Source organism: Amphibalanus amphitrite, unplaced genomic scaffold, assembly GCF_019059575.1.
Source record: "Amphibalanus amphitrite isolate SeventyFive unplaced genomic scaffold, NRLGWU_Aamphi_draft 000004F_arrow, whole genome shotgun sequence".
Lineage (NCBI taxonomy): Eukaryota > Metazoa > Arthropoda > Thecostraca > Balanomorpha > Balanidae > Amphibalanus > Amphibalanus amphitrite.
In genome coordinates this window covers 367994-384075 of record NW_024881501.1, presented here as the reverse complement: position 1 = coordinate 384075, position 16082 = coordinate 367994, and positions in this window count along the sequence as shown.

Sequence of the window (16082 nt, the reverse complement as noted above, 5' to 3'; positions counted from 1 at the left end):
AAGACCTGTGGTGCCCCTGGCAGACCAGTGGTGCTCATGCTATGCCGATGGTGTTCCTGACAGGCCGGTGGTGCCCCTGTCAGGTCTGTGGTGCCCCTGATAGGTCGGTGGTGCCCCTGGTAGGCCTGCGGTGCCCCCGGGCCCCTAGGGGGCATGACCCATGTGACCCCACCTTGGATCCGCCACTGGTTGGCACCCATGCGAATTCCAGAAGCATCCAAAAACATGTTTTATTACGAGCGAGCGTGAAACGTGAGAAGTGAAAAGTCAGCGAAAGGTGTGTGTGTGGGGGGGGGGGGGGCAGTTAACCCTATTAGTGGCAGGCTCCTGGCTACCCCTATGAGTGGCAGGGGGGGGGGGCTGTTTACGACCCCCCTTGATATCTCGAGATCTAACGGACCGATTTTCAAAATTCAAACGGCATTCGATTTCGCTCAACGAGATCTACATTTCTAAAAAAAAATGTCAATAGGGGGGTAGAGGGGGGTAAAAACGGGCAAATTGCAGATACATTTTAGACTGTTTATCACGGCCAGGTTTCTGAACCAATCTTAACGCAACTTTTGCCGATCGATAGAGAATGAACCAGGAATTCACATGGATCCTAAAAATATGCATTTTCAAAAATCATAGGCGGATACAGATCATTGAGTTTGGGGGTACACAAAAAGTATAGTAAATAAGGTTTTTGTTGGTACTGTTGCTAAAAAGGGTGGCAATGGTCTTGTTATGTTACAATTTTCTTATGAGAGAACGACTAAAATTGTATTGGTCATGCATAGGCGGTGTCAGGGCACCTATGTTGGGAGGTAAAAAATAACCCCCCTTTTTGGACGCCTGGATCCGCCTATTATAGCAAAAACGTGTCAAAAGAGGATGCACAATAACTTTGTATATGTTATCACATGATACCTTTTATTCACTGTTCGTAAAACTGGTGCAGCATCGTGATCTTCGCCCAAATGACTCGCTTCACGAATAGGACTCCCCAATTCCCAGTGCTCTGGAGCCGCCCCTGGTAAAGTTATGAACTTGAAATTTTTAGGGAATGTGACCAATTTAGTTTTAGGAAAAGTCAGAAAATTTCAGCATCGTCGCTTCAGCGGTTTCGGAGATATTCCCGAAAAACCTGAGGGGTGGATAAAAACAACCCCCCTGCCACTAAAAGGGTTAACATTGCTGGCCCCCAATCCAAAGTGGAGGACCATTGTCCCCTGCCCCCCCCCCCCCTGTTCCTACGCCTATGCCAGTAACCGATCAACTAATGCAAGGCCGCCTAACAATAATTGTTAGTTTACGCCGTTTACGCATTCTGCTGCGCCAGTATTGTCTCTCTTTGCAGCGCGCGCTGCCCCTAAGCTGCCACTTATTGCTTCTGACAAAGTTACCTTTCATTGGGTGGAGGAAAATTGCACTCCATAACGATGAAGCACAAATGGAAATCTTCATGGAAGGGCAGGCCGGAGAACCGTCAAGTTTGTTCTTCGGGGTGATACCTACAAATACATTAAAAGTTCGGCAAAAAGTGGGGGGGCAGTTAACATTACTGCCCCCCCCCACTATGAAAAGTGGGGGACCACCGTCCCCCCCGTTCCTAAACCTACGGTATAAAGTGAGTTTAATTTTGATACATATTGTTTATGTCTTGCACATAAGCTTTCTTTGCGAGATAATTATTCTCATGGTTTTGAAATTTGCTAGCACTGAAAAGTTGCCATTTAACCTTGGTAGACTGATGTGTTTGATATCATAATCAACATTTGTGCCCCATTTGTTATGACATCATGCATTGGGAAGAAATGTGACATGACTGCCATTTTTTTCTTCATCGAATGACGTTTAGCAAACCAAATTTGAGTTCAGAAAGATTATCAAAAATTATTTTGAAATCTATTACGACAGCAGTCGATCTTTATAATACCGACAAAATACAAAATACTTTTGGCATATAATACCGATCGGTATTGGTATACCGAAATTTTGGTACCCGATAGACACCACTAATCGTGACCTTCTCTAAGACTAAGACACACACACACACACGCACACACACACTAACACTAACACACACTACTGGTAAGGCACAGGGGGGTACTGAGCACTGGGCACTGGGCAATGTTCAGCCGCGGCAGTCGGATGGGTGGGTTACAGGACAATTTGCCGAATGCTTATTAGCCGAATGTCAATATGTCGAATGCATTTTGCCGACGTGTCTTTTTGCCGACGTGTCATAAAGGCGAAGTGCTAAAAGTCGAAATGCAATTTGCCGACATGCCTTTTTGCCGATGCGCAAAAAGTCGAAAATATCAATTTGCCGAAATGCTAAGTTGCCGAAATGTCAAATCGAAATGTCAATTTGCCGAAAAGTCAATTAGTAGAAATGTCAATTCGCCGAAATGCTTATTTGCCGAAATGCTAATTAGTCGAAAAATGTTAATTTGCCGAAATGCCAATTGGCCGAAATTAACCTAACCTCACCTAACATAACATACCCCGTATAAATATTAGAATTTAGGACCGACTCTTTTTTCATAGGTAAATTTTACACATTCCTCCATTTTTTGAGCTCTTAAGTCCTGATTTAATGCTTACCTACATGTCACCAAAATACAGTGGCGCAGCCAGGGGGGGGGGGTCAGAGGGTCAGCTGACCCCCCCCCCCGAAATTTTTGTCAGGGGCCCGCTCGAGAGAGAAAGAGAGAAAGAGAGAGAGAGAGAGAGGAGAGAGAAAGAAAGAAAGAGAGGAGAGAGGTCCTAATCTAATCGGACGAGCCCGCTTCGAGAAATACCTACTGGGACACCACGGGTGAGGGGTCGGCCTGGGGCCCCAGGTGGACGGGGCCCGGGCTCCGGGTGGATGGGGCCCGGGTCCCCGGGAGAACGGGCCCGGGCCCCCGGGAAAACGGGCCTGGGCCCCCTGGGTTAATGGGACCCTGGCCCCCTGTAGATGGGTCTGGGCCCCCGGGTGAATAGGGCCCGGGCCCCCGGTGGATGGGGTCCGGGCCCCCCGATGGATGGGTCCGAGCCACCGGGAGAACGGGCCCCGAACCACTGGTGGAGGGGGCCCGGACCCCCGGGTGGATGGGTCCCGGGAGAACGGGCCCGGGCCCCCGGGAGAACGGGCCCGGGACCCCTGGGTGGATGGGGCACGGGCTCCCGGGTGGATGGGGTCCGGGCCCCCGGGAGAACGGGCCCCGAGCCCCGGGTGGACGGGGCCCGGACCCCCGAGTGAATGGGGCCCGGGCCCCGGGAGAACGGGCCCCGGGCCCCTGGTGGGTGGGCCCCGGAGCCCCGGAGCCCAGGTGGACGTGGCCCAGGCCCCCGTGTGGAGAGGGTTCGGGCCCCCGTGTGGATAGGGCCCGGGCCCCCGGGTAAATGGGGCCTGCTAGGGTGACCCTCTTGCTCCGCAACGCGAATAAGGGGTATTCTCGATTGGTGGGCGTTTGGTTGGTCTTGTGTCTGTGGGTTATGTATCCATTTCGGTCGACACAGGCCATTTTGCGTCTTTCGACGGCACAAGGGAGGGAGGGTACGACCCCCTTCGCGTTTGGCCCATGATCAAGCTAGAGCTTCGCGGAAAAAAAACGAGCGTGTTGCCCGTGACGAGAGGGGGCCGATGATACCCATTTTTAAGGTCCTAGGTCATCGGTCGACCTTCCAGGTCAGGTCAATGACCCAATAGTCGGGAAAATCGGGACCTGTTAGAACGTCGTAAAATGTGGCTGCTATAGGGTTTTCGGGGTGCTGATCAAGAATATTATGTTGGTTTTGATCATAGATGATGTCTTTATGCATTTAGGCCAGGTCGGGTCAGGTCAGGTCAGGTCAGGTCAACCAGTAGGGGTCCTGCCGGGTATTCGTTACCTACGTGTCAACCGCTTCTGACAGCTTCGTAACATGTTACGAAGGCACCAAAGCTACTCATCTTAAATGTTCAAATGGTTGCTAAATTCGAATTCAGCTCCAAAAAAACTAGCCTAAAAACATGCATAACTTGACAAAAGTGTACCGAGGTCATCATAGGTCAATGACCTGACCTGACCTTCAGGTGACATTGACATGACATCCACCTTATGCATGGGAGCAACATCAAATCACATGTTTGAACGCTTGAAACCACGAAAGGACTGCAAACGCGCGGCTAATGCAAGCCGGCATATACGCCGAACCGCGATTCTGGCCAAACATGGTCTAGGAAAGTACCAGTAGGACGAAAATTAGGTCGGTCAAAGGTCATTTGGGTCAGGTTCATGAATTTTCACGTAATAAAGAAGAATAAAGGCACAATCTACTACAGCAGCCAATAGATGACTTAGGACAGGCACATTGGGACTTGTCCGACAGAAGCAGGCAACAGTTCCGATTGCATATATGCTATGCATGCGGTAGGGGTACATTCCATCCTCGAAAGATACGAATTTATACGTCATAGTAACACATTTCTGTCGTGGTCAATTTGCGTAAAAATTGAACATCGGGTGATTACCGAGCTATTGTTCTATCAAAATTTTCTGATTCAAACTCGCTCAGGGTTATCGTGCAGGTAAAGGGTGTGTATGAATGTGTATCAGCAGAATGTGTATGAAATATGGAGAGATTCTGAAAAATGGGTGGGGGGCCCGCACACTAGGGGGGCCCGCTTTGGAGGCGATGACCCCCCCGAAACGAAATCCTGGCTGCGCCACTGCCAAATTAAAAAATAAAACATAGCCAAAACTTACCTAACCTGACCTACTGATTTTTGCCTTCCCATGGATAATGAAGAAGTTACTCACATGAATAGATTGCATACAATGGTAAGTCAAATGTTTTTAGGTTAAGTGGTTGTGTATCTGGCTTCAGGTCTTCTTACCATTGCCTGTAATCTCTCATAAGGCATTGTCTTCGGCACTGCACTGCTTCGCCACGAGCAATCTGAGGCCTGTTTCACTAAAAACTTGTAATTACAAGTGTTTGTAGTGTACAATTCATAAGTATTTTTACCAACTACGTAAAAACCGATTTCACTAAGCTTCATCGCCAGTGGCACCTCCGATAAGAAAATGTTTGCAAATAAACTTGTAAACAGTAAAATTGTTTTTAATCAAGAACTATAGCATGTTAAAGATATTGCTTCTTTTTATCAAAGTTGAGTGTGCGGATGAGCTGGTGGTCCCGCTGACAAAAATATGCATCATTTCTGTTCGCTCGGGTGTCTTTCCTGACAGGTGGAAGCAGGCAAACATCATACCGATCTTTAAAAAAAGGCGACAAGAAAGTCCCATCAAATTATCGATCGATTTCACTGCTTCCCCTCTTCGGAAAGATACTCGAGCGCATAATTTACGACCAGTTATTTAGGCATGTTGCCCCGGTACTATGCACTGAGCAGCATGGCTTCGTACCGCGGAGATCATGATCACAAACCTCGCTGTGTACCTCAAGGCTGCGTGGGAGGCCATTTCGGACGGTTATCAGACGGACGCTATATATACAGATTATTCGGCCGCCTTTCAAAGCGTGAACCATTCGCTTCTTCTTCATAAACTAAATCAGTCCTACAAACTTGAAGGAATTGCTTTAAATTGGTTCGTCTCGTATCTGTCCGGAAGACGTCAGAGGGTCATTGTGAATGGCAAAACGTCAAATTGGACGTCAGTTCTGTCTGGAGTTCCCGAAGGATCCCTTTTGGCACCACTTTTGTTTTCACTATTCATTAACGATTTACCGCAAGAAATTAACGCCGGCTGCCTTATGTACGCCGACGACGTTAAAATTTTCCGCAAAATTGTCTCGCCATCTGACGGACCACTGCTGCAGGCCGACCTCGACCGACTCGCTGCCTGGTCTGTCAGGTGGGGACTCGCCCTAAACCCAAGAAAATGCAAGTCATTCACGATCACTCTCAGGCGTGCACCCGTCCAAACCCATTATTTCATCAATGCCACTGAGCTCGAGCACGTTGGAGAAATCAGAGACCTCGGCATCACACTAGACACGAAGCTCACATTCGCCTCACATGTCAACGAAATTGTTAAAAAGGCGAACCGTGGCCTAGGATTGCTCATTCGATCATTTCAAACCGGCCGAAAAACAAATTTTGACACCAACGCACTACTCTATGCGTACTTCTCCAACGTCCGCTCGATTTTAGAATACGGCAGCGTGATATGGGCGGGTGCGGCTGAAACCCACACGGTGCGGATCGATCGAGTGCAGCACAAGTTTCTGATGTGGCTTTGTGCGCATACGTCCTCTCGACACATCTCATCGCTGTCATATGCCGATCTCTTAAGCCACTTCCGACTGCCACGTCTATCATCCCGAAGAGTCCAGCACGATTTGATGTTCATGCGAAACCTTTTTGGTTCACGTCATGACTCCGGGCTCTTACTCAGCAGTTTCGGCATGCATGCACCCACCCGATCGGTCCGCACCAGCAGACTTTTTTATGAACCCTGTCCACGTGTGAACACTATGAAGCGAGGTTTGTTTGAGAGATTGTCACACGTGGCGAACTCCTTTTTACGTAGCTCACCAGAAGCAGATTTTTTTGCTGATGCTCCTGGCGCTTTTAAAAAGCATGTTGTGAAGTACATAACATCTATTTAGCGCAGTGTCTTTTACAACACTATTTTACTTTATTCCTTTTTTGCAGTATATCTTTTCCTATCATCTCTTCCCGTTCATTTTTTACGTTTTAATCCTTGTCATATTTGACATTTTAGATATATAGGCAAGGCATAGCACATCGAGCTCATACAATCGTTTATCGGGCGTGGTTGTTATTGTCTGCATGGGGTGTGTGTATGTGGGGGTGTGTGCGTGTGTGTGTGTGTTTTTTGTGACTTCACCTGTAAGTGGGGGTTGCCCTGTTGGTGATAGAATAAATAAATAAAATAAATAAAATAAAAAAAAATTGTCTAGTATTCATGTCAAAAGCTGTCAATGTAAATTTTAAATAATGATGCTGTTAGAAAAAGATATAAACGATAGTTCACATTATCCTATTATTGAAAGAAAATAACACGCAAAACATTTGACAGCAGAAGACTGTTGAATGCAATTATGGCGCGCAAATGACAAAACTTGACGATATTTTAATACCGATTATTTTTGCTTCTTAGAGTGTGTGCTAAGTAAAAAAGAGCATGAAACGACTCAACAAAGCATAGTTGTCCTAAATATATGACTGTTTTGCATTATTGCACAAAAAGTATCAAAATTCCGAACGTCAGGACCACTGCAATTGCAGGTTTGTAATTACGATGTTTTCTTTAAAGTTTCTGGTCTTCGTGAAACAGAAAGTTTGCGATTCCTATGTTTTCTAGCAAACTTTTTCTTGTAAAAAAGTTTGCAAATTTTAAACTCAAAATTCATGTTCAAAGGTTTCGTGAAATCCAAATCTCAAATGTTGGTAATTATTTCTTTTAAACTCAAGCTTTTTCTTTGTAATTACAAGTTTTATTTGTTAGTGAAACAGGCCTTTGATGTTAATTTCCATACTGTACTGGTGCTTTTAAACTTGTTTGTTTTATGAATAATTATTAGATAGGAAATCAGGAGGTCAAAGGATATCATGTGATTCGCTTCGTACTTGAGGATTGCACCAAAAGTAAATTGGTGATTGGTCCTAAAGTAAATAAATACAACATAACTAGTGGTGTCAATTACGGAAAATCGGAATACCGATACCAAACCAAATACCAACCAAAACCGTTGGAAAATACCGAAACCAGACCAACTTGGGAAAATGAGGGAACTACCAACTTTATACCGATTTCTTAGCCTCTTATACATTAGTGAGGGTTCATGATACCAACAAAATACCAAACACATTACGATTGGAATACCAAATACCAAGTTGGTATCGGTTTGGTATCGGTATACCAAATAGTTGGTATCCGATTGACATCTCTAAACCTAACCTAACCTAACCTAACCTAGGTTTGCAGATTTATTTATTTATATTTATTTATTTCAAAAGATCGCCGACGGGATAACCCATTTGGTGACGAAATCAATATTAAGGTAAAACGGAATATTTAAACGGAAGATTGACATTTCGGCAAATTTACACTTCAACTAATGAACATTTCGGCAAATTGACATTTCGGCAAATCGCATTTCGGCAAATTTCCATTTCGACAAATTTACATTTCGGCAAATTTACATTTTGGCTGATAAGCATTTCGGCAAAAAGGCATGTCGGCAAATGGCATTTCGACTTTTTGACAAGTAGGCAAAAAGCACATCGGAATTTGTCCGGACACCGGATGGGTGCACGGCGCATGGTGTATTTCCAGTGTCCACTGACCAGGCTCCGGGTCCCCCTCCCCACTGTCCAGTGAGGAGTATTAGCCGCTCGCCGGCGGGGGTCTCATGGTTGCCAGCCACTCGTTGTCGCCCGGTTCGTGTATACTAGCCATAAGAGTACTATAGGAGTACTAGCCGCTCGCCGGCGGGGGGGGGGGGGGGGGCATGGTTGCCAGCCACTCGTCGCCCGGTTCGTGTAGGGGAGAGTGCCCAATCTGCGCCCGGTCTCCTAATTGCGCCCTCGTCATTTTCTGTGAACCCAATAGGTCGATTGGTGTTTAGAAAACAATTTATTAATAACAATCGTCAAACCAATATTTTTCGACCTACCGCTACCAGCGTAAGAAGTCGCGTACTTGGAGTGATTTTGTAAAATGTAGTGTTTTCTTATCCTGAGCCTGCTTACTTATTGAACTGTTACCCTCCAGGACTCTGCAAACGACTCGCATGCCCGGCATCCGACCTTCTAAATCCACTATTCGCCGCATTCAAACAATCAGTGCAATTCGATTGGGACATCAACCCCCACTATCATCTCCACCCAATTAAGCCCCTTCTCAAATCATGGCCCTCATCCAATCAGAATACGAGACTAAAAGAAGTGATTCTCGCGAGACTTCGGATCGGCCACACGAAACTCACACACAGCTATATTTTTTAGCAAACTCCGCCTCCTCTATGTCATCGCTGTAATATTAGATAATACTTATGTAATATAAGATATACAATGTAATATAAGATGCAATATAAGATATACAACAATCAAACATTTCCTTCCACACTGCCCCCCATACGGCGTTGAAAGACAGCCGATGAAAAGATATACTACTACTAATCGACTTCCAATGACGCTCCCAACTCTTCTTGGTGATTCGAATCCAGATCTACTTGACCTACTGCTCGTTTTCCTACACAAAACCAAACTTGAACGATCATGGGGCCCAATCCAACCATAGGGCTCTCTTTCACCGGCCGCCAGCTCCCGCAGGCACTCCGATGCGGCTACCTAAGGGTAGCCGTCGACCCATGGGTCCCCGCCCCTCGGCCATGCCCCCCCCCCCCCCCGCTGCGGCCGGTGCAGCGCGGACCACGTCACGGACGGGTGCGAGCGCGAGCCGACTTTGCATCTCCTGCGGCGGCCCCCACCCAGCCTGGGACCGCCACTGCCCCGTACAGAAAGACGCCAGATCCTGGCACCGGGACCAAGTGCGCGCCCAACAGGCGGAGCATCTGGCCCACTCTGGGCACCCGAGCCGCGCCGAGACACAAATGAACCTCACCCAGGCCCCGCTCACCTCCATCCAGGCTCCACCCACTCGAAACGACGACTCAGCAGATGACAACGATGACGACGAACAATCGCCGCGAGAGTCCAACAGATCGCGACACTCCATGGGCTCTCAGGAAAGTCTCCTTAAACAATAAACAACCCCCGCGCCGCGACCCCAGTATCGGATGATGATGATGGTTCGGTTCGGGCGGTTACAAAGTCACGACACGTTTCCAACTTAATTCAATTATTGTCATCTTACAATTTCAGCCCTGCCAAGCTAGCGAGCTGTGCCAGCCTAAAAGAACAATCCCAACTTAAGCCAGTGTCACCATATCCCTTTGTTCCAACCTAATTCATTCGTCGGCAACCTAATAAAAACTACCATCTTAACAAGCCTTGCCTGCTTGATATTGACCAATCAAGCAGGGTGTCAACTTAATTCAAAACTTGCCAACTTAAAAAGGCATACCATGATACCAGACAATATTGAATATCACCGCCAGCCAAATCATTAAGACTGCCAGCTTTGTATCAACCAATCAGGGCGGGGCTAAAACTCAAAGCACTTTTTGCCAGCATCGATTCAATCTGCTCCAGAGCCTCCTCGCAATCACACCGGAGCCTCGAGTTAATGGTTAAGCTTGCGTTGGCCAGCGTATACATACACCGACATAGACCAACGGAGCCGACGACCCAGCCTGCTGCAGATCAGCAAAATCAAAAGAAGAACACGCGCAGACAACGGGGTATGTAATTGAATTTCCCTTTTACCCTGACATTATGTCAGCATTTGCCGGATTTTCAATTATTTTTAATTATACCTGACATTTTTGTCAGCCTTAATTAAACGTAGTGTATTTTGATACGAAACGCCCAGAAACGAGTTTATACTGACATCGGAGCATGTCAGCCTTTGCCATGCAAAGGCTGACATGAGGAATTAAACGATTTGGGCATCTGAGCCGGACGCCATCGTTTATTTCAGTTTTCTGTGAATTTTCCCTTCAAATTCGTTTTGGGTGGCCAGTAGCCGACGCTATATGGAAGCATTTTGCTCGATTGCTTTTGCCGCTTTTCCTACTATCACGCATGAAAACCGCTGAAATATTGCGCCATTATTGTCACCACATGTGCTTCCCTTCACAGTTCAAGACCCCAATATTGGAATCAGAAGTTGGCTTATGTATTATGACGTCATGTAGAATAGTTTGCTTACAATTTAACCGTCAACAAGTTCATTAATTGCTAATTGACACATGATATATGATTTATGCATTTAATAACTTTTTTAGAACACATTCAATTATTTCATTACGTGGTAGTTCTAAAAAATAGGAAAATACTGACTTAATTGGGGCCCACCCTCACTGGAGACTCAAGCTGACAACTGTTGAGGTTTTTTCGCGGTTTTGTGTTTTGTGCGCGTCGTGCGCGTCATGCGAAAAGAGGAGGGAGCAAGACCCGACGTTCCCAAGATTGAGGATAGATTAAGACGTGAGGTGAGTCATATTCGTGAAAAGAAATATTCTCAAATTTAGTGTACTTTGATTTCACGTATGTTTTAAGGAAAGTGCGGAGTGATTATGATTGAGCATACCGACCCAAACGTTATCTAAACATTGCCTTGGGTGTGCATGGAATTTTGAGGTCTAGGACTGGATTTTTATGGTAAGTAGGTACTTGCTCTGTGGTTGCTAGTGGGAATGAGTCAAAAACAGAAAAAGTAGGTAAGCTTCTATTGCATGCCAAGTCAGGGCCTCATCTTGACAAATACCAGGATTTTATGGTATTGACTGGGTCATCATAACTGTAACACAGGTGTCACACTTCCTTGTGAGCCAGTCTGCAAAGCATGGCAATTTCGATGAGATCTTGTCTGTTCGGGCTTGTTCGGCTGGTGTGGATCGGGTGCGGTGTGGTGCGGATTTGGCTTGATGCGGTGCGGATTTAGTGTATCTCAGTGCGGATTTAGCTTGGTGATGGACATGAGAGACCAGAAGAGATAGATTAGGGAAATCGAAGATCCTTGATGGAGCTTTTACTACATGTAATTAAGTGTGCTCTCAGGTCCAAATGAGTGTGCCGTTGTCAACCAATTTTTGGCTTTGGTGCAGATGTTTCCTTTTACTATTAAGGCCTGGCTACACTATGCATTTTCTGCATGTTTTTTTGCGGGTTTGCATTGTTTTGCGTAATATCGTTCTAGAAAAAATGGATAAATGATATAAGTTTTACATTAGTTACATACAAAAGTTATTAAAAGTCTTATATCAACCAAAATTTATCATAAAAACTAAAAACATCACAAAAATGTAATATTGTTCTTTTTCTAGAACGATATTATGCAAAACATGCAAACCCACAGAAAACGCAAAGTGTAGCCAGGCCCTTAGCCCGCTTCGGTGCGGAGTTTCTGGCTTGAAGGGTTGGTGCAGATTTTGAACGTGGGCCTGTGCGCCTCGTTGACATGTGAGCCATAGGTATTTTGCAGCATGGCTTGTGAGGTTGTAGGTGTAGGTAAGGTTAGGCCATGTAACATGTTGGATCATTATTTGTTCTGTATTGACTGAGAAAGGTAGGGATTATTAGGGAGTGCCTGCATGAAAATAATAAGGTGAAAGCTGTCAGAAATGATGACTTGTTCATGAATGTTAAATTCACGAACTGTTCATGAACAGATGAATGTTCGTGAACATGTGAACTTGAATGAGGACATTCATTAACTGTCAAATAAACAAACAAACATTCATGAACTGTTCATGAACAAATATATGAACATCAAATCCTGTTTTAACTGCTCCCAAGTGAAACAAGCTACATTCATATATTGAGATATTATCCTTTTTTGGAGGTTGGGCAAAATCTTATCCCTGCTGGGGCATTCCTAGAAACTACTGGGGCATTTGCCTCAGTAGTAACCACGTTGGCCGAAGCCCTGTGGCAGGCAGCTCTGGTGACTGCAACCAACATCGATGAATCATGGGTGTAGGAACCTCACGAAAATGGGGGGGGGCAGCCAAATTTCAGTGTCACTTTGTGGGAGCCCCAACACCCCTAGGAAGAAATTCTTTGCAGTTTTGTGCTTATCTCACCTTGCTAAACTATTTCCTGCTCTTGGTTTTGTATTTAAATAAAAATACATTAATAAATGACTGAGAAGTGGGGCCCATGCCCCCCAGCCCCCCTGCTCCTACGCCTATGTAGATGATGGTTGGTTTCTGAGCATGGCCACAAACTTGGCTATCTCAACTCAAAACTAATGTAGGTACAGGTAGGTGGAACAACCTTTTGTCAATGAGCTTGATCTGAATCCAAAGCTTCTATTGTTGCTAGTTATGGTGCTTTAGGTTCAAGGATGCATAAATATCAAGAGGTGTTTAAAAGTTATAACTAGTGAGTATTATTGTTATTCCTCGTTAAAGGGAGACAATGATCACAGGCAGTGTTGGGGGGGGGGGGGCTGCAGGAGCCATGGCTCCACTTTTTTGGGCTGACTTTCTGACAGTTTGTCAATGGCAGTGCATTCAAAGAAATGAAAAGTCTCGAGGTCAGGTCACGTCACTGACTATGACTTCTTAAGTGAACCTCTGCACGGTCCTCAGATGTCGCAACTCGCCACTGGCGGATCCAAGGGGGGGGGGCATTAGGGGCATATGCCCCCTCCGTCAGGAGCCTGGGGAGGGCATTCAGTACAAGTATGCCCCCCCCCCCGTTCAGACTTACACTTCTTACGCCTATAACGAGGAACTAAATAAAAATGGATTAGGAAGCCTTCCTAGTAACTACTTTTGTGATCAGAGTCGTTTTAGTAACCTCAATTTAGTTGTCATTGCTTTATTTTGTCTAAAAATATGTTGCTTCTTAGTTCTTACCACAGGGGAGTAATGCCGCTTCAACCCTTTTAACCGTTGTCTAACGATGGCACTCGTATTGCGCAAACCAGGAATCGGCCGCCGCCTATGCTTGGGAATAGGGACGGTTAGAATATGGTTTACCTGTATGGCCGCAGCCAGTGCAGCGTAACCGGGGGGGGGGGGGGGGGGGCACAAGGGGTGCGTGCCGCCTCATTAGATGCATGGTGCCCTATGGGCCCGAGAGGCCCTGCAGTGCCAATTGGCCGCTCAGGTTCCAAGCGTGCCTTATTTCGACTGAGATAAGACCCGCACTCCGCAGGACTCGTGAGAGCACCCCACGGAGTCACGGGCTCCTGAGTCGCCACACATCACACATCTCCATAAGGACCCCACTCCGGCTTCTGAGGGCCCTGTGCTGGCCTCTGAGTGACCTTGCTGACCTATTAAGCGTCAGCTCTAATTATGGTCCTTGCTCATACCCGCATGGAACGGCTCCACACTAGTGTCTCTGAGGGCCCATAACGGCGTCTGTGAGCCGTGAGGGTCTCACACCGGCGCCTTTGAGGGCCCAACACCGCCAATCTGAGGGACTAAGCTGGGGGGATCCATGTGATCGCAAGGCACCTCGCAGTTGCGATCAAACGTAAGTTGAATCGGAACAGATATTGGAGGGATCCATCACATCGTAGGCTAAGTAGATACGCAAGTTGTATCGCAAATGGTGAAGATACGAACTAACTTTACGAATCTTCTCGGTCGATCGGAAGGCCGATCGTAGCGAAGCTTTACCTCTTTCTCAAGGGAAAAATATAAGAAATTTTCAAAATTTTCACAAAACCGAAATATATGTTAAACAAATATGGTTGATGAACACGTGTGCAAAATTTGAAGTCGATTTCTTCAAAAATGGCTGCGCTAGAGCGTTTTAAATTTACACGTTGAAAACGGTCACTTTCACGTCATTTTTGTAATTATTTTTTTTTCAATTTTGAAATTTAAAAAGTGTTTTGGGCAATTTTTCGCGTTAATTGCGAAAATTTGACCAAAACATGTACCTATCGCACCATCAATGATCCGATACGCCATCAGAGGCCGCGCCGCGGACAGGTGGGCGCGGCGATACCTAGGCCGCGTGGGGGTTACACTGGTGTTCGGGAAGGGCTATGTCAACCCGAGGCAGGCCACTGGGGAGCCGGTTGCGGCGCCGGTCCGTATTTGTCGGCGCCTAACAGTGCAGCGGTGCGTTTATGGCGGAGGGAGGGGAAGCGGTGTAGTGTCGGCAAGGCCGCACACAGGAGAGGGCACACGGGCCTCCCCCCCCCCCATTCGAGTTGGGGCCCCTAATCTTTAGACCGCCGAAGACCATGTAAAATGAACTGAAATAATGATTGAAAAGACCGGGAGGGCCCATCTCGTTCCCCAGCAGGCCCATACGAGTCCATAAATGCCCAGTAGCGCAGCCAGGGGTATTGTGAAATTTCAATGGCCCTCAAAAAACCTCAAAGGGCCCACAGATGGGGTCACCGGGTCCTCAGATGGTCTCGAAGGGCCCTCGGTTAGCGTCAAATGGCCCTCATCTGGTGTCGAAGGGCCCTCAGATGACCAAATGAAGGGCCACAAGATGGCCTCAAAGGGCCCTCAGATGGGTTCAAAGGGCTCTCAGCCAACGTTAAACCTACCTCAGAAGACCTTAAAGGGCGTCAAAGGGCCCTAAACCTGCGTCAGAGGGCACTGAGCTCGCGTCAAACGACCCTCCGAAGGCCTTAAATAGTCCTTAGCTTGTGTCAGAGGGCCCCCAGCTGGTGTCAGTGAGCCCTCCTCAGCTGGCTCCAAAAGTCCATCTGAAGGCCTTAAACGGTCGTCAGCTGGAGTACAACGGTCCTCAGATGCCGTCACGCGGCCCTCAAAAGCCTCAAGGAGCCCTTATAAGGTCTTAAAGGGCCCTCATTTGGCCCTCAAAGGGCCCTCCGCTAGCGTTAACCGGACTTCAGAGGCCTTAAAGGGCCCTTATCTGGTGTCAGAGGGCCCCCAGCTAGTGTCAGAGGGCCCTCAGTTGGCGCAAAATGGCCATCAGAAGGCCTCAAACGGTCCGTAACTGGAGTCCAACCGCAACGGTCCTCAGGTGGCGTCAAGCGGCCCTCAAAAAGCCTCAAAGGCCGCTTAGAAGGCAGCAAAGGGCCCTCATATGACCCCAAAGGGTCCTCTGCTGGCGTCTAACGGACCTCAGAAGGTCTCAAAGGGCGTCAAAGGGCCCTGAGCTCGTGTCAAATATAAAAGCGCCCTTAGCTGGTGTCAGGAGGCCCCCAGTTGGTGTCAGCGTGCCCTCAGCTGGTGTCAGAGAGCACTCAGTTGGCATCTACTGGCCATCAGAAGGCCCCAAACGGTCCTCAGATGGCGTCCAACGGTCCTCAGCTGACGTTAAGAGGCCCTCAAAAAGGCCTCAAAGACCCCTCGGCTGCTGAAGAGGCCCTTAGCCTCAAAGGAAACTCAAGAGACGTTAAACGGCCCTAAAAAGGCTTGAAAGGGCCCTCTGCTGGTGGCAAAGGGCTCGCATATGACGTCAATAACAGCTTTGTCAAAAACGGACCTGAGAGACCTTGCCGGTCCCTGGTTATAAGGGACTCCTGTCTCTTGCAGTAACCTGGGTGGCCCACGTTTAC